Source organism: Solanum pennellii, chromosome 1 (genome assembly GCF_001406875.1).
Source record: "Solanum pennellii chromosome 1, SPENNV200".
NCBI classification, from domain to species: domain Eukaryota; kingdom Viridiplantae; phylum Streptophyta; class Magnoliopsida; order Solanales; family Solanaceae; genus Solanum; species Solanum pennellii.
The window spans coordinates 72,947,738-72,963,534 of NC_028637.1; the positions used below are offsets into that span (position 1 = coordinate 72,947,738).

At 31.5% G+C, this 15,797-nt stretch overlaps 1 pseudogene; it reads left to right on the plus strand.

Annotated features, from left to right (window-relative positions):
• The first annotated feature begins 396 nt into the window (after nucleotides 1–396).
• LOC107001240 lies at nucleotides 397–15,123 on the plus strand (annotated as a pseudogene).
• The last annotated feature ends 674 nt before the right edge of the window (nucleotides 15,124–15,797 follow it).

Below are 15,797 nucleotides of genomic sequence, written 5' to 3' on the forward strand. Positions count from 1 at the left end.
GATCTAGAGGTTGTGGGCGCCTTAAAAAAAATTCTTAAAAAAATGACTTTAAAAATTGATTTTTTCCCCAAAATTTATAATGTTTTTCAAAAGAAAGTTTGATTAAGTCTATTTTTTAATCATACATCCAATGTACTTGGTAAATCGTTAGAGCTTCATCACCACAACAATAACTATTCTTGTTCTTGAATGTATAAATTGATGGACAAACATCTTATATTTTGACTTTTTATTTGTATGTATTCTAGCACTTTCATTAAGTTCTTATGATATTACTTGACACATAAATATCATTACTAGCAAGCTTGATGTTTTTATATATTTTTTTAAAAAAAAACTTTTCTATTTCCATCTTACAAAAGATCTTTTTACTTGGTTTTTATTTTCTACTAGGATATGAATAACCAGCACCAAATTTGTGTGGACGAAGATGCAATGTTGATGGATGATATAGAGGTATGCTTTTGAAAAACATGTCTACTTATAAGGTGCTTAATTTTTTTCTTATAAGCAATATACAATCTTTTTTTATAGATACTTGAACAACTTTTTTATCATAATTGTGTTATGAAAGAAAAATAATGCTCTTCTCTAGAGCTAAAATAATTTAATCATTTCATGACAACAATATATAAATACTCATACAAATTAAAAGAGGTTAAATATTTGATGTTAAGTTTTGTTGTTGATTGTAGTGATTGATAGTGATGGTAGTAGATGATGGTAGTTGTGGGGTATTGATTGTAATAGTTGGGAATGGTGAACAATGATGATGATGATTGATAAAGATGGAGTATGCAGTGAATGAATTGAATTAATGAAGTTAATATTTCAGAAACCTTTGAATAGACATGTTAATTATATGAGATTTTGTTATCTAATCATTTATAACTATCAAGACTCAATAGATGGTTGCATCAAAAAAAAATTAGTTAATGACTTAGGTTCAAACCTAAAAACATAGAGATTTAATAGTTTATATAAGAATGATTAATGTTATATCTTTATTAATGCAAACATATGAGACATAAAAATTAACACTTGCAAGTAGCTACACACATGTACATATTTTTCTGTGTAGTGCAATATCATTAGTTAAATATGCATTATGTCAAAAATGATAAGTCTTCATAGACAACCTTTTTCTTATATATTTAATGCCTCGATTTTCCATAGTCTCAAGCTATGACATGACCAAACTATCTCAAATGATAACAACCATCGATGATCTAGTTACATAATATACGCTATTGATGAATACACATTTTTAAGCCTTTTTATTTATTTATTTTTGTATCACTTTGATCACGTTCTTAAATATTACTTAAAACATAGTAAGCGAATAGTTCATATCTTTTTTTAAAACCATCTTCATCACTTCATACATGTTTTAAATTTACAAAAGTTTTAACTAACTTTTTCATATTTGCAACATGGATATGGCTAAGCAGGAAAAAGTTGGTGGTCCAGATGCGACATTGATGGAAGTTCCCATATCTTTACTTGAATCTCAAGAAACAAAAGCTAATGTTGTTGAGGTAAGCCTTAGAAATCCAATTACAAGGTGTTAGTTTTCGTCCTTTTCATATATGCACAAATTATTTTTATGGAATCACTAAATAAGGTATCCCTTTTCCTGAGGATTACTAGGTAGATAAGGAATTGTAGTCAAAGCAAGAGACGAGCTATATGTTCCAATAGGATGAAACTATTATCACGAATTTAGTAATCTTAAGACTTGCATGACCACGACCATCATGTATCTTCTTAAAAAGTGCATAAGATTGATCAATATTTATTTTTTATTTTTTATATTAGGTATTCTATCTCTTAGATTATCTTCTTAAATGTTACATGATATATCCACACAAACGTGTAGCAAGTGAGCAATTTTTATCTCTTTTAGAAAACCATGCATTATTTCACACAATTTTTTGTTTTACTTAATATCTAACTAATTTTTTCTTATTCTCTTCTAGAACATGGATAAGCAACGAAAAGATGGTGATGATAAGGATGCAATATTAATGGAAGTTCCCACATATTTTATGACACATGATGAATCAATAGCCGATGTTTTAGAGGTAAGATTTTGAAGAGTTTCTCCAATTATAAAGTTTTAGTTTATTTTCTTACAAGTCATTTACAAAAATATTTTGATGGATTCTTGAGTAACTTTTAATGCGAATTGTGTGATAAAATAAAAAACAACATTCTTCTCTATATCTAAAACATATGAGTTGTATTCCAACAACATTATTAAAACATGTCATACATCTAATAATAATTTAAATATCTACTCTTTCCATTTCAATTTATATGACTTAGTTTCAGTAAAAATAATTATGGAAAGGCTTTGATATTTAGGTTCCAAAATCATCCTTAAAAACATGAAGTTTTATACATAATAGTAACTTTATGAATATTTTGCCAAATAAGGTAACACAAACATGGTAAATGGTAAATAGTCGAGCTAAACATTTTCAAATTAAGGACATATGTTATATTTTAAAATTGATTTAACAAAGTGTTCCATATAAAATGCAACACATGGAAAATTGATTCTTTGATGCTTAATTTTTGTTTTTAGATTTAGATCATGACCAACGACACTAGCCTACAGTCTGAGTGTCTACGAATTGAAGCTATTATAGTAATCCAACCAAGGGTTAGGGTCGTGTCCCAAGGGAGTAGTAGTGAAAGTAGTAGCTACTTAGAATTCCGTTCTATATAGTGATAGTTTAAGACATTTTCAAATATTAACACAATTAATTTGTGACACCAACTTGACAATTATTGAAAGGGGTTTTGTCACAAGTAGTAGAATAGAAAAATATAAAGGAAATCAAGTATGTTAGAGAGTTCTTGGGGTGTGATCTCTATATGTGAAGATAAAACTGGTGGGTACATGATTTCGGTAGCTAATTTGGCAGGACAATGTTTACTAGGCTAAGCTTTAGGTGAATGCAAGTTCCTTCTTGAGAAACTTACCCCATTTTAAAATGGTTTCCTCTCGGACACTCACTCGTCTAAACTATCTAGCCTACACCTTATCCAAACTCGCTTTTTCAATAAGGGTGCTTGGGTATGGGATTAGGGCTCACCCTCTCTGGCATATCGACCCACTCCTTTGGAGATCAATCTAGTGGTCTTAGTATCACGATTTCTTCCTCGAGAAAGACAAAAGACATTGGTTAGTTTGTTTTTGAAACTATAAACACATAATTGCTAAATCACACACCAAGAATAGGGGGTTGTTAGCCACCTATCAAGTAATAATCAAATATGCTAAAAATGATAATGAAATCAAGTGGGTATTGGAGATTACACCTTAAAAGTACCAAATGTAGGTAAATGGAGAATACCCACTTTCAAAAAATTTTCTAAAATAAAATATCAAGTTTAAAAATTGTTTTACTCTATAATATACTATATCTAAATAATAAAAGAGGTCAATATTTATAGACTTCAGAATTGTACTGGAAAATCTCTTCGGAGCAATTAGTCATTATTCGCTTAATCTCCCTCTTTTGAGTCCATCGCCATTTGCACGATGCCTTCTTTATCTATGTGTTCTGGATCGATCGGCGGTAATATTCTGCTTTGTGGAACTGATCGGCGAAGATTCGGCTGCTTCTTTTTGTCCCCTTTTGATCCATTTCCTTCAGGGCTCACTTGCTAGGACAGAAGGAAAAAACTTTTCTATTTGGCAGATTGCCAAGTGTGCTTGGCGATGCACACCTTTGTATCATCAGCTCTTGTTGTCCGTTTTGTTTCCTTTTTACGCCTAAGTGTCCATGCTCCTACAAAATCCACAAACACCTTAAACTTAGGAGTTTTTATTATATATTGAGATAAAATAAGTAAGCAAGGACCTTATATGAATTAAATAAGGCCATAGATAAGTCAAATTTCAGGACTCATGAACACCCCCAACTTAATCTTATACTTGTCCTGAGATAAAATTAAGTTCATCCATTTAAGTAAGATGTCTCAAATAGTGCTACACAAGACTCAATCTTGAATACGCACCACAAGACTCAAATTACTATGCATACCTCAGTTGTATATTCAATGATTCAAGTTGTGACACACCATTACCAAAGATTCTTGAGATCACAATACTGTCTATTAATGAAAGTTCATGCTCAACCAAAGTATCTACATGCCCTTACACAAAGAATGATTCCATTTTCATACATATAGATTTATTAAACTTAAGGTCATGAATCTGATGCAATACTCACACTCACAAAGAGGGGGTACAATGCATGTTTTCACCCATAGGTTTGCCTTTATTTTCCAATTGACTTTTGTTTCGTTTACTCAAGATAAAAACTATTTTTCTAAGAAATTTAATGGGGGCTGAGTACAAAGGTATGGTCATTTAGGCTTGGTGAATTTTTTCTCAATGAGATGTGAATTTTTCAACACATCTCCTTTCTTAATTGATAAATCCTTAGTCAAGTGCCTTTAAGTCATTGTTTCATTCTTCTCCATGGATTGCTTGGAAATTTGATTTATTTTTGTGCTTTTATTCTACAAACTTCTTATTCATTCTTCTCTTTTTGTTTCCTTTTTTCATGTATGAAGGGTTTCCATTTCTACGCAATTCCATGGGTTTGTGAGACTTTTCCTGCACTTCTTGACTTCTCCTTTCCCTTCTTATCACACCCCCAACTTAGGCTTTGGCCTATGTTGGCTATTCACTTATATCACATATCAAGTGGATTATACGTGATGGATACCATAAGGTCTTGGTTTCATAAATTTTTTCCAAAGAAGAGGTAAGGCTCAAATGGTGGTCAACTGAGTTTCACGCGCTCACAGTGTACGCCACAGAAGAGGGATATGTCAAAATTGGCTTAGACTCTTTGATTATAACCTAAGATCATCTCAAGAGGACACCTTTCTAAATCAATCAGACTAACTAATTGTGCAAATTCTATGTTTATTCATCCATGGTTCAAAGTAAGCTCATCACACAAGACATTGACACTTAGGTAAAATAAGACAACACACTTTTGCTGGTGTACAATGGTCGTTGCAAAAGAATCAATTCAATAATTGGTTAATGATTGCGAGATGCTAAGAGTTCACATATTGGCTATGTAACTTCATTCATTTTTGTGGTACCCGCACATTCATTTTTGTTGTACCCGCACATTCATATTTGTTCGATTGAGAGCACCTTTTAAGTTATCGGTATGATTTAAACCAAGACTTATATCTGTACAAGAACAACCACTTTCATCACAAGAGGGGGCAAAATTTTTAAAAGTGAACTTTTTGGAAGGGTCAAAATTATTTTGAAATTAGGACCCTAAAAACCGAGCCATAACCTCAACAATCCACAAAAATAAGATTTTAAAACACAATTTGAAAAAGACAACCCATCTCAAAACATGCAAACATTCAGCTTAACAAAACAAGGTGGGCCTCACCCTACCACAATAAAAAGTATTTGTCCTCAAGTGCAGTTCATATGATACACAGAAGTTAATGCAAAGTTATATAGAAGAGATTTAGGAAAGAAATCCTGTGCAAGTTGTTTTTCCGTGTGTTGGTGTGTTTCCCCCTATTGAAGATAGCAGGGTGTTTACTCCTGATAGAAACTAGTACTGCTGCCCCCATCAAGATTTGTTCTATCTCATTGGTTCCTTGTCAGCAGTATCAGGTGTGTCCTTAGGGATGTAGCTTTTTGTCAGAGTACATCTTCATGTTTAGTCACTCGCCGAGACATAAGAATGGACTTCACCTACTGTACTTACGTTTTCATTATCGTGATCCCATACTTTTATGTTGCATCTTATCAGTGGTTCTTTGGTTACGTTCGCACACACCCATTCTTGCCTGAAGTTCATCAATAGTTGTTTTTAGTGGTATAACAACAGTAGTCAGAGAAATCTCGATCATTCCTACAATAGAGGTTTCTAGGGCAACTATTCGATGATACGCAGTCTGATGAAGTTCTACTATTCTGTAAAGCATAGCTTGTGTGACGTAAACCTGACGTGCGATGATAGCGGTAAGGTTATTTCTAATCATAGTAGGAAATGTCCATGTTGTATTAGTTGGATGGGCTTTTGAAAACGTTCCCTTTAACCTGTTCTCCTATAGATCCTTAAGGTATTCTGCTTTAATTCTTCTAATGTCGGTGAATGATGTAGGAGTGATTAACATATTCCTTTGAGCTTCTTTAGTTACTTGAGATGTTTTCACAATTTAGTGATCAGTTTCGGGAAAGAAAGAGATGTTTTGCATCATTTCAAGATCATAAAGATCTCGAAATTTATGATCTCCCCCAAATTTTATTGAATTCTGTCAATAAAGCATCTTAGGCATGCGGCCCTTGCAGGCTTATGATAGATTCATTTTCCGAAGGCATGATAGAGCTACTGATAAAACCAAAACCAATATCGAGCTACTACATTTAGTCTTTTCTTTTCAATTGTTGTGCAAGCCCTTAATCAATTTAGGGTATCATATGAAATTAGGGGAGCTAACCAATCTTTCATGTTATCCAGTGATATTGCTTTGGATAGGTGTTTGCATGCTTCCTCCATGTGTTTAGGACGACCTAAGATAAGATTAATACTGTCGGGATCATACTGGACAGCCGTCCCCTGTACTAATACAAAATTGATTGTCATAACTATTGCTACATGTTTCATTCCCAATTGCATCAGAGATTTATATGATGTGTAACACTCCCGAACAAGACTTGGAATGTATGAGCCACGCGGTTAGCGAAAACCTGGAAGTGATGACACCTCTGTGTGCTCATAATTTCAGGATATATATCAATCACCCCATCTATGGATAAGAGTTTTTCTTCAAGAATAATTCTGAACCCAACATCCTTTGACCTTTTAATGATTATGGTTGGGGAATCGGGATATCTTTGCCATTACTACTTGAAGTATGTATCTTCATTTAGCCTCTTTCTGTGCATATCAGTGTATTCTATGTACCCCAAGTTGCTTTTCCTTAAGGAGGTGTTAGTTTTCTATAACTTTAGATCTGGCTATACCTGCAATCATAATAAGATTCAGATGTTGTTAGTTGGATTCACCTCGGGTTTGGTTGATATGTAAACAAAATCTGTTAGGGAAACTATATATAATATTCAGCGACTCAAACTCTCTATGCCGACTGTGAAATACATTCTATGTGCAGACTGGGGCCATTTATGACCCAGTCAGTATTAATGACAACCGAGTGTCCCCGTGGGCCATATCTTGTTCGCTAAACTAGCTGATGCTTTATTTGAATTCTAGTTTCAAAAAATTGACCTCGTAACCCTTCAAGGAGAATTTACAAAATTCTTTACTCAACTGCTAGTTGGGTCCACATAAGTGTCGCCTAGGGTATTCAAATTTATATCGTTCCCATATAAAGAAGTTTAGCATACCTTACTTGGGAAAAACATATCTCCAGATATAAAATATCATAATTGAAGGAGGTTCATGTAGAACAAATCTTTGCTACTGATCTAATGAAAATTTAGGCGATAACCAGCAGATAGATCTAGATTCAAGCAATAATAACTCAACTTCAAATACTTATGAGATACCACAGTTTTGTAAATACTAAAATCCAGAATGGGAGTAATTTAAAAATTGTGGAGAATTAAAGGCAGCGATTTATACAACATTTTCATATCTCGTTCCATTGGTGACGTAAGTTGAATCTCTGCTCAGCTACTTGGCGATACGCCAAGCTATTTTCTTTTTTCGCTGAGTCGTACAGAACCTCCAGCTTATTTGAAGAGTTAAAAGCCGACATTATCTCAATAAACAATCAAGTTCGCTCTTCGCCAACATAATTTGTGTGCCTAAACCATTTCCTTCATAATCCCTCCACTCATGAATCTACAAAATCAAAACACCCTTAATTTAAATAAGATATTTAAAATACTTAAAGGGTTTTGGGTTGCCTCCCAAACAGCGCCTTAGTTAACGTTATGGCACGACACCAGTCAACCTTTATTCTTCTTCTTCGAGTCCACCCATGGTGTAGTTAGGCGAGCCTCTCGCGAATGGTGGATGACGATATTGGTATCAACTCAATAATTTGATCATCTTGATGTTGAATGATTATAGTTCTTGGGTTGTTGTGTCATACAACATTTCTATGTTATTTTTGAGCTCCTTCACTATTTTATCTTGTGTTTCTATCTCTTTTAGCCGCTTGGATAGATTGTCTACTTAAGCTACCAGTGAATCCCACTCGTAGTTTTCTTCATTTCATTTATAAGTTATAGCTATATTATCAAGGTTTTGGGCTACTACTTCGTAGGGGTGAAGGAGCATACCGCCCGATAAGCGTAGATCGATGATACTTCTAGTTTCGGTCCTAATACCTTTGTATAAGCATTCTAGTAAAGCCTTGTTGGTCATCCCCTGAAATGGGCATAGTTCTAATACTTTTTGAAATTACAACCACATTTCCTCAAGAGTCTCATCGTCTACATTCTTAAAGGTATGAGGTATTCCCTGAGGTTTAACACATTCAAGAGGGATGGTCTGTGTGAAGTTTGCAGTTGCTTTCCATTCTTGTTACTCTGCATAAATACACAATCACACAAAATATTGAACCACAAAATTTAAAAAAATAGTAAAAGCTATGTTACAAAGAACTAAAAACTATAAGTAACTACATTTTTATATAACAACACTCCCTGGCAGTGGCTCAATTTTTATTCTTTGATGCTTTGTTTTTACTTTTAGTTTTAGCTCGTGATCAATGACACTAGTGTATTGTCTAAGTGTCTGCTAATCGAAGCTAGTATAGCTACCCAACCAAGGGTTGGGGTCGTGTCCCATGGAGTGGTAGTGAAAGTAGTAACTACTTAGAGTTTCGTTCTAAATAGTGATAAATTAGGACAATTTCGAATAGAAAAACAAACATATTTAATTTGTGACACCAATGTGTCAAATATTGATAAGGGTTTTTGTCACAAGTAATAGAATAGCAAACAATAAAAAGGAAAATAAAATATGAAAGAGAGTTCTTGGGTGTGATCGCTATCTGTGAAGATAAAAGTGGTGGGCGTATGCTTTAGGTAGCTAATTTCGCAAGGCAATGGTGATTAGCCTATGCTTTAGGTGAAAGGAAGTTCCTTTTGAGGAAATTTAACACATATCAAATGGGTTTCTCTCAGAGACCCACTCGTCTAAACTATCCACCGTACGCCTTATCCGCACTCACTCTTTCAACGGAAGTGCTTGAATATGGGACTAGGGCTCACCCTCTCTCACTAAACCACATGTCAACCCACTACTTTGGAGATCAGTCTAGTGGTCTTAGTTTCACGACCTCTCTGTCGAGTAAGACGAAAACACATGGGAAGTTTTGTATTTATAATTACAAACCTATTAGGTTAAACCAGAACCACTAGGTGAAATCACCATTAAAATGCAATCTAAGCTACAATCTAGCAGGACCCAACAAATTAATCAACCCATAATTTCTAAATGACACCCCAAAAATGAGGTTTTTGAGCCAGACATCAAGCAATAAGAAAATATACTTAAAATGATAAAGATATCAAGTGGGTATAATACATTTAATATTAAAAGTAGAAAAAGGGTAAATGAAGAAGATCCACTTCAAAAATTGGAAGAAGAACTTCTTTCTTCAAGCTTCCACAAAACCCTCTTCAAACTTGAGAGAAAACGTAAGAACAAAGTTTCTAAAATAAAATATCAAGTGTAAAATTGTTTTACTCTCTAATTTTATTTATCATAATTAAAGCGTTCTATATTTATAGACTTCAAAATTTTGCTGGCGAATCTTTTCAGCGTAGTTAGTCATGATTCGTCGAACGATTGAGTGAATCGCCCTTCGTTCAGTTCGTCACCGTTTGCATGATGCCTTCCTTGTCCTTGTGTTCTTGATCGGTGGGCGATAATCTTCTATTTCGCCGAACTGATCAGCGAAGCCCCAATTCATGGCTCACTTGCTCTAACATAAGTCGGAACTTTGCTATTCGACGGATCACCATGTGTGCTTGGTGATGCGCACCTTTGCATCTTCAACTCTTTTTCTCCATTTTTCTTTCATTTTGCGCTTAAGTGTCCATAAGTGAAACGTAGGTGTTTTATAAGATATCGAGATAAAATAAACAATCGAGGATACTATTTGTATTAAAATAAGACCCTAGATGAGTCTAATTTGAGGACTCTTCAAGTATATGACTAATAATATTTTAAATAATACTTTTAAAGGTTAGTTAATAAGCCTAAGTTCTATTTTACAATTATGTCATTTCTTAGTTAAGCCCAAAATTCATGTAAACAATGATAAGTTTTTCAAGATAATTTTAATCCATATATCATTATTTATTTTTGTGAGAATATAGAGGACTAACTAGCAAACAACACAAACAAATAACAGGGAACAAAAAAATAATATAAGGATTTAATGAAGTTCAACGAGGCCTAGTCCTCTAAGAAGAAAGCAAGGGAGTTCTCCACTATGAAATAAAAGAAGAAGTGTTTTCCTTACAATTTTCTCAAGCCATTAGGACTACATTGTGTCATGTACCATGCTTTTATAATCCCCAACTATATCTCTATATATAAATTTCAGTTGTCCAAGACCTATAAGGATAAAGTTCTCCAAATCCAAGTAGGAAAATATATTAAGTTCCAAATCTATTTGGTCAAAAGGTTTTCTAAACCAAAAGGGATTATGAGTATTCTAAAATATAACAAAAAAATTCATAACACAATGAACAGTTATTATAAAATTGATGCCTATGATGCGTGATAAATATATTTTTTTTTTCAAATTCAAACCATAGATTACTTAGAAAATTAGTATGGTATGACCATGGTACAAAACCCGTGTGGTTATGAAGGAAATAAAACATATATCTTTAATTAAACTCACCACATATGGAAATCTTATGAACTCTTTATATCATACAATAAATAATAGATTAATTGACAACCATGTGAGATGAAGTGATAATATGAAATCAAGTTCAAGCTTTGTCTCTACCTGCAATTTGGTTTTTTAAATTGTATTTTTAGCATATAATATAATACTCTCATAAGTTATGAAAACTATCAAATGTACCCAATTTTTTATTTTTACAATGATACCAAATAAAACAAACTTCCGGACAAAACATAAAACAACAATACAATATAAAAAAGTTATTTTAAAAAAATACAATACTTATTGTTCAAAGTTTATATTGTTCAATGAAAAGGTAATATTAAAAATGAGTTGTAGTAAACTTTAATTTTGTTACTCTTTAATAAAATTTACCGTGGTTAATATAATTTGTAAATATATTATCATTTTCACTTTTTGTATATATTTCATTACTCCTTCCGTATCCTTGAAAAAAATTCTTTAGTTGTATCATTATTTTTTATATATGAAATATAATTTTGTGGGTCAATATTTGTATTCGAAAAATCGGAAATCCTAATATGAAATTCTCAAATCATGTTTTTTGGATAATTTGAGATTTCATCTCATAATTTTAAATCACGCGATGAAATCACTTATCCAATTTTCATCTAAATGCCTACTAACAAAACATGGTAAATTTGATGAAAATTGAACAAACTTTGAATTAACATAGAGCACTTGACTTACTATTATTACTCTCCTAAAACTATGTTATAAATAAATATAGTAAAATATAAAGTAGTTTGTGTGATCATTGAAAGTATAATTTCTTTACAAGAATAGAAAGTAAAAACCAAATTAATGTGAAGATGCTAGAAAAGTTTCTAAGAAGTTTGAGTTTCTCATGAAAATCATTGCCCTTGTATTTGAAATTATAAGACTTATGGAAAAAAAAGTATTTCTTTATCTTTGATATTCTATTACAACTTTGATAAATTTCATATTTTCTACAAGAGAATGGACAGGCACCATGAAATTGATCGCAGAAATGCAATAATGGCTATCCCCGTATCTTCTATTGCACCACAAGGTGGTGTCTCATTGGTAAGTTTTGAAAAATTTTCTAGATTATTTAACAAACTTATTATAAGGTGTTTAGTTTTTTTCAATTAAGAGATGTACATAAATGTTTTGATCTATTCGGTGATAAATATTTAATTCATATTTTCTTCTAGAAAATGGATAAGCATCACAAAGTTGTTCGTATAGATGCAATAATGGCAGTTCCTCTATCTTCTATTGCACCTCAAACTGGTGTCTCAATTGTAAGCTTTAAAAAAAATCCTTTACTCTTTAATATACTTATTATAAGGTATTTAATTTTTTTTTCTAGTAAGACATGTACACAAATTCTTTGATTTAATTGGTAATAAATTTTTAAATATTAGTTATCTTATGGAAGAATGACAAAAAAATCCTCCAGCTAAAAATCTAAGTCGCATAACAACAACGACAACATTTAGCTATATCTCAATCAAAATTAAAATAAAAGAGGCTATGTGAACCCTCACTTTTGTATTTGAACTAAAGGAATTGGCCTATAGTGACATAAATAATAAAAAAAAGTAAAGTAGTAATTTAAATACATATAGATAATAGTACTACTAGTAGAAGTATTAGAAGTTCTCTAACATGTTTGACGTCTCATTTAATTTTTATGATTATATCTAAGACATAAAAGTTTGAATGGATAAATAAATGATAAATTGTTCATCAATCTTTGAATAAACATTTNTATATATATAGTGATATAAAATTTGTGTATGTGTGCGTCTTTGTGTGTGCACTCACGTGTATATAAATTCCCAGCAAGCGAGAAATTTTGATTTTTTTTGAAAGTCCTCTCATTCATTACTCCACAAAATTTACCATTTTGCAAAATATCTAACTATTTTTTTATGCTTTCAACTAGAATATGGATAAGCAGAACCAAGTTGATGGTGATGAGGATGCAACATTAATGGACGTTTCGATATCTTTTATTGCACTGGAAAAAGCAAGCATCGAATTTTCACAGGTTCTCTTTGAAAAAGTTTCTCTAATGATAAGTTGCTTGTTTTTTATTCTTTTAATACATATACAACAATATTTTGAAGAATTCCTAAAAAAAATTTTAATGTTAATTTCTTTTTGAAAGAAGAAAATGTTCTTCTATAGAGTTAAAACATATGATATGTATGACAACAATATTTAAATATGTCATGCCTATAATAATATAAACGACAAGAAACCTAGTGTAATTTGACGAAATGAGGTATGAAAAGAATAAAGTGTACACAATCCTTATCAGCACCTTTGAGGTAAAGTACTTATTTTTTATAAACCCTTAGCTCCAAAAATAAATTCTCCAAAGAACTGTGTTTGTGTGTATATGTATAAATTGTCTTTGTCTGTGCGTGTGCATGTGTATGCGCACCCGTTTGTGTATGTAAATTCCTAGCAAGCGATCAATTTGTTTTTGAACTTCCTCTCAATTACTCCACACAGTTATTCATTTTATAAATATCTAATTGTTTTTTTTCATACTTTTGAATAGAATATGGACAAGCAGTACCAAGTTGATGGTGATGAGGATGCAACATTAATTGACGTTGCGATATCTTTTATTGCACTCAAAAAAGGTAACACAGATATTTTTCAGGTTCGCTTTGCAAAAGTTCCTCCAATTATAAGTTGTTTGTTTTATCCTTTGGATACATGTATGATAATCTTTTGATTAATACATAAACAAAATTTTAATTTTATTTCTTTTTTATAACAAGAAAATGTTCTTTTCAAAAGTTTAAAGATGTGATCTGTATCACAACAATATTTAAATACTTCATGTGAGTAGTAATAGTAATAATAATAATAACAATAATAATAATAATAAACAACCAACCTAGTGTAATCAGACAAAATGGGATATGCAAAGAATAAAATGCACACAAACCTTATCATTACCTTTGAGGTAGAGTTGTTGTTTCTGATAAACCCTTAGCACAACCAAAAAATAGTCCAAAGAAGTGTGTGTGTATGTTGTGTATATGCTTACAAAATACTTATAAAGGTCGCCTAGTAAGAGAATTCTACTGTTTCATTCAAAATTTACTGTACAAACAGGTCAGAAACAATTATAACTAGGTGTGAGCTATCCTTTTAGATAGAAGTAGAAGAAACACACTTCATCGTATTGTGTTGATCTTTTAGAATATCAAATATTGATGCTCCAATATTGTGTACCACTTGATCACAAAATGTTGATATTCCCCACTTTGTATAGATAATTACCTTTTGAGAATTGATATTGGAAAATTTTGAAGTCTATGCATGTTGTTTTGGTGGCAGAATGAGATTGGACCAAAAAATATGCACTACATGCATACTCATACATTTGAACAAAGAAGGCAAAATTGGATCATCAATAATATTTCTCGTCCAAGTGGCTTAATAATAGATTATGTAAGTTTCCTTTTGAATAATTTACATGTTTCCCTACCAACAAAAATGATTATGTATATTTTCTTTGATGAGTTTGTGATAAGAATTTATTAATTATTGATATATAGGTCTACCTTCATTTGGAGACAAAAAAAAGTTTCGATCTTTGATAGAAGTGTATAAATTTGTTGTATATGGGGAAGTTCCTGAAATAACAAAGAAATCAAGAGAAAATGAAGAAACATTTCAGGTTAGCTCAAAATTATTATATTAGAATACATAATGTGATTGACTCTTTTCTACACTATCATCAATAATTTAATTTGCAGGCGACACCAAGGTGTAAACAACTTGTGCGCGGTAAAAAAATGATAAAAAACTATGTAGTTGGAACATGTACTAAATATTATGATGGGGTATACGTTAAGAATCGGGGAGAAGTTAAGTACTTATCTCAACGTGACATCCCTTCAAACATTGGTAAGCTAGTTACTATATATATATATATATATATATTTGTATTATTGTTGTTGTTTTCACGCTCATTATCTTTGCATTTGTTGATTTTTATTATTTTTCATCTTTTTATGGACAGAAAAAAAGAGAAAAAGAGGAAATGAAGATTTATATGGGCATCAACAAGTGAAGTTTGGAGATGATGCAATACTTGTCAACTCAGGAGATGCTACTTTAAGTCCTCCAATACAATCTTTTCTTTACCTTTGGGATTTTGAGCTCGTACCCGAGGCACACAATGAAAATCTTTCTTAGAAAAATTATCATTATATTAGTTATTAAACTAAATATTTTTGAATGTTATTTTTCTTAGGTTATTTAAGAGAACTGTTGAATTTAGACTTTGCAATGTAAATTACATTTAATGTTTGATTTTACCATTTTTAAGACTATGAATTTGATTTCAAAAATCTTATTATACTATTTTTGTCCTAATAATATTGTTAATATTAGCACAATAAAAGATATTAAAATTTGTTTAAATATTGATTCAACTTCTTCCTCCTCCTTTTCTCGCTCCTCTTCTTCCTCTTTTTCTTTAATGACAAATTATCAGCGTATAATAAATTTTGATATTTTTCTAATATGATAGAGGGCTCAGAAAAAAACATTTTATTTTTTTTAGGAGAGATAAAGTCATCATAGATAATATTATATTTTCTCCAATGTTTCGGAGAAACTTATTATTTTCAACGATATTCATAAAATTGATTATCATATCAAGAAAATGGAAGAAATGAATCGTGATATTTTCATATTACCAACAATGTCTTTGAGAAAACATTTGTTATATATAAGTTCCCTTCTTTAGCTTTTAGCTTGTATTGTACAAATATTAGTGCAATTGAGGCACATTTTATAATAAATAATATATTTACTAATCCCAATACATTTGTAGCTTAGAATTATTGTATGTGACAACCTTAATT